Source organism: Oncorhynchus masou, chromosome 1, assembly GCF_036934945.1.
Source record: "Oncorhynchus masou masou isolate Uvic2021 chromosome 1, UVic_Omas_1.1, whole genome shotgun sequence".
In the NCBI taxonomy this organism is placed as follows: domain Eukaryota; kingdom Metazoa; phylum Chordata; class Actinopteri; order Salmoniformes; family Salmonidae; genus Oncorhynchus; species Oncorhynchus masou.
In genome coordinates, this window is record NC_088212.1 from 20,627,464 (window position 1) to 20,632,393 (window position 4,930).

Genomic DNA, 4,930 nt, shown 5'->3' on the forward strand with positions numbered 1-4,930 from the left:
CCTCATCTGAGACACGCACACACACACACACACACACACACACACACACACACACACACACACACACGCACACGCACACGCACACGCACACGCACACGCACACGCACACACACACACATGACATTAAAACCTGAACAATTAAACAAACATCTAAATCAGCCAGGTTGCCAGCCTCCCCATGGTTATTGCCAATGGTGTAATGGAGGGTAAACGCAAGACAGTTGGGTAGAGGGCACGACAATGCCTATTCCCCTCAGGAGACTGAAAAGGTTTGGCATGGGTCCTCAGATCCTCAAAACGTTCTACAGCTGCACCATCGAGGGCACTGCTCGGGATCCAATCGCAAGGCGCTACAGAGGGTGGCTTTCTGCCAACCAGGCGGTGTCAGAGGAAGGCCCTAAAAATTGTCAAAGACTCCAGCCACCCTAGTCATAGACTGTTCTCTCTGCTATCGCACGGCAAGGGGTACCCGCATGACTAGTCGAGATCCAAAAGCTCCTTAACAGCTTCTACCCCCAAGCCATAAGGCTGCTAAACAGTTAGTCAAATGCAAACTATTTGCATTGACACCCTTTTTTATGCTGCTGCTACTGACTGTTTATTATCTATGTTTAGTCACTTTACCCCTACGTACATGTACATATTACCTAAATGATCTCAAGTAACCTTTTTTATTTTGTTTACCTTTATTTAACCAGGCAAGTCAGTTAAGAACAAATTCTTATTTTCAACAACAGATTTGTACCTTGTCAGCTCAGGGGTTTGAACTTGCAACCTTCCGGTCACTAGTCCAACGCCCTAACCACTAGGCTACCCTGCCGCCCCTCTGCACATTGGTACTGGTACCCCTGTATATAGCCTTGTTATTTTTATTTATTGTGTTACTTTTTTTCTTTACTTTATTTTATTTTACTTGAAATATTTTCTTGCTCACTTAAAAAAAAATCTGCGTTGTTGGTTAAGGGATTGTAAGCATTTCATGGTTAGGTCTACATCTGTTGTATGTGACAAAAAACATATTCTGATTTGATGATTTAGTTTACCCTCCTTTTTGTGGAAAAATGCATTGGAAGTACAGATGTAGGATCTTAATTTGAGTCAGTTTGCACCATCATGAAAATAATCCTGCAGCAACAGGAAATGTGAATTATTATGTGGATTTAATGAATGGACATTTTTGTAGGAAAAATAAAGACAGAAATGTCTAAGTGGAAATTACAAACTTCATAAGCATTTTTAAACCTCAAATATACTACACATTTTAAATCTCCTGCATTGCAGGAAAGTTATCCTGTAACAGGGTGATCAAATTAAGATGTCACTTTTTTCACCGCTACTGGCAATTAGAGTTTACCCACCTATTTTTTTTACCACTACATCACTGGTTTATGACTATCCTAAAAGACCCACTCCAGCCTCCCTAGAACATGATTTATCACCTATTTTATATGACCTTTATTTAACTAGGCAAGTCAGTTAAGAACAAATTCTTATTTACAATGACGGCCTACACTTACTTAACAAAAAGCACATCTCAATAGGTGGTCCAGGTGTCCTCTGACATGGTACAAGTGGGGGGGGTTGGGCCTTTCCTCTTTTTAGCCTTACATGTTTCCTCTATTGTTCCCGCAAGCAAGGGGGGAAGCCAATGACATCAGAGTGTACCATCAAACCAACTCATTGAACTGCTAAATCCAATCTCGCAAATATGTCTAAATAACACTATTTTGCCCAAAACATATGAACTTTACTGTATTGATATGTTGTTATTCATCAGGAAAAGTTCAAAATGAGCTGGGGTGGGTTATTGTGTCCTTGAACTCATCATTTAGAATAGTAAATGTCATAATGTTTTACACAGTGTGTCTCCCCTTTAGAACGTCATCTTTTCAGAATAACACAAACAGGTAAGCTCAAACACACATAAACACACACACATCAAACACTTTCTCCTTCTTATGACTTACCCTCACGCCCACTGTCTAACTCTCCATCGATGTCCATTCCCACTATAAAATATATATATATACATTATCAGTCAAAAGCTCTATAAATATTGTACTTTGTCTCTGAACCATGAAAAATCTCACAATCTTACTGTTTCATGTTTAAGAGTATGGATGTATGTTCCATGTTATAGTACATCTACAGATAGGATCTTAATTTGAGTACTCTTTTGTTGCTGAGAAATGCAAACTTTTAGTGTATTTGAGGTTTAGAAAGTATTTTAATGTTTGTAATTTCCACTTAGAAATTTCAGACTTGATTTGACCTAATGAAAAATGTATCAACCCCTTCAAAAATTTAAATGAATTATAATTCACATAATAATTTACATTTCTTGTTAATGCAGAATTATTTTCCTGTTGTAGAAAACTGGCTCAAAGTAAGATCTGTAGTAGTACACCTGTTCCATATTTACTACAAACACATCAAAGAAAGAGAAAAACTGAATACTCTTCAGTTTTCAAGAGAAATCCAAAAGAAGAAATATTTCCACTCTGGAAAACAAAAAGAATAAATCCTACCCACCCTCTTCCATTTTAATTGCAATGTCAGTTTTCTTCCGAGGAGGCATTTTGGCTCAGTGTTGTCCTCTTATTAAGCTCTTCAGTTCAGCCTGCTCTCTCCCTCTCAGGCCATGTAGATCTCAGGTAAGCAGGCAGCTGTCACACCTGTGCAGGTACTCACACACTCTGACAGGTGCACCAGTGTTTGGGCTACTAGACTTGCTGTCTCCCTGACAACCACCAATGATATTGCTCAAGAGATTATAATATTTAATACCGAAGAAGAAAGACTAAATCTAAAGGGATAATAAAGTGGTACAAAAAGCATGTCAATCAAAAAGTCACTTAATCTCTGATTTACAGCATGTATGTAGACACAGATGCAATACACTCCCACACACACACACAAGCACTTATACTCACACACCTAGACAATTGAATTAGTGCCTTAATGTGTACATTTAAACCATTATTCACCTGTTTTGCAGCAATAAATAGTTTTGACCAACAGTTGGAAAACTCACACCAATAAATTCCATCATATACGTACGTAACTCTTACCCTAAAATTTTAAACCAGAGCACTAGTTTGTATTTTTTTATTTTAAAGAATTCACCTTTATTTAACCAGGCAAGCTAGTTGAGAACAAGTTCTCATTTACAACTGCGACCTGGCCAAGATAAAGCAAAGCAGTGCGACACAAACAACACAGAGTTACACATGGAATGAACAAGCGTATAGTCAATAACACAATAGATAAAAAATAAAGTCTATATACTGTGGGTGCAAATGGCGTGAGGAGGTAAGGCAATAAATAGGCCATAGTAGCAAAGTAATTACAATTTAGCAGATTAACACTGGAGTGATAGATGAGCAGATGATGATGTGCATGTAGTGATACTGGTGTGCAAAAGAGCAGAAAAGTAAATAAAAACAATATGGGGTTGAGGTAGGTAGATTGGGTGGGCTATTTAGAGATGAACTATGTGTAGCTGCAGCGATTGGTTAGCTGCTCAGATAGCTGATGTTTAAAATTAGTTAGGGAAATATAGGTCTCCAGTGTCAGCGATTTTTGCAGGAAAAGCGGCCAAAGGAGTTGTTGGCTTTGGGGATGACCAGTGAGATATACCTGCTGGAGCGCGTGCTACGGGCGGGTGTTGCTATGGTGACCAGTGAGCTGAGATAAGGTGGAGCTTTACGAGAGCCAACGAGAGCATACAGGTCGCAGTGTGGGTGGCTTTGGTAACAAAACTGATGGCACTGTGATAGACTGCATCCAGTTTGCTAAGTAAAGTGTTGGAAGCTATTTTGTAGATGACATCGCCAAAGTCGAGGATCGGTATTGGAAAAGTCAGTTTTACGAGTTTGGCAGCATGAGTGAAGGAGGCTTTGTTACAAAATAGAAAGCCAATTTTAGATTTGATTTTGGATTGGAGATGTTAAAACCTGTTTGGGATAGGGGGCAGCATATTCACGTTTGGATAAAAAGCGTGCCCAGAGTAAACTGTCTGCTACTCAGTCTCAGTTGCTAATAGAAAACACTCTGAAGTTTCTAAAACTGTTTGAATGATGTCTGTGAGTATAACATAACTCATATGGCAGGTGAAAACCTGAGATAAATCCAACCAGGAAGTGGGAAATCTGAGGTATGTAGTTTTTCAACGCTTGGCCTATTGAATACACCATGTCTATGGGGTCAAATTGCACTTCCTAAGGTTTCCACTAGATGTCAACCGTCTTTATAAACTTGTTTGAAGCTTCTACTGTAAAGGAGGGGCTCATATGGGCTCTTTGAATCAGTGGTCTGGCAGAGTACCACAAGCTCGTGACGCTTGTTCATGTGAGAGTTACCTCGCATTCCATTGCTTTTCAACAGACAAAGGAATTCCCTGGTTGGAACATTATTGGAGAATTATGTTAAAAACATCCTAAAGATTGATTCTATACATCGTTTGAAATGTTTCTACGGACTGTAACAGAACTTTTGGACTTTTCATCTGGACCCAGTGCTCACGCCTCATGAAGATGGATTACTGGGCTGAACGCGCTAACAACAAGGAGGAATTTGGACATAAATTATGAACTTTATTGAACAAATCAAACATTTATTGTGGAACTGGGATTCCTGGGAGTGCATTCTGATGAAGATCATCAAAGGTATATTTATTATGTTATTTCTGACTAATGTTGACTACACAACATGACAGATATTTCTTTGGCTGGTTTGGTCTCTGAGGGCCGTAGATTATTGCATGGTGTGCTTTTTCCGTACATTTAAAAAAAAATCTGACACAGCAGTTGCATTAAGGAGAAGCCTATCTTTAATTCTGTGAATAACACTTGTTTTATCAATGTTTATTAATGTTTATTATGAGTATTTCTGGAAATTGATGTGGCTCTCTGCAAAATCACCGGATGTT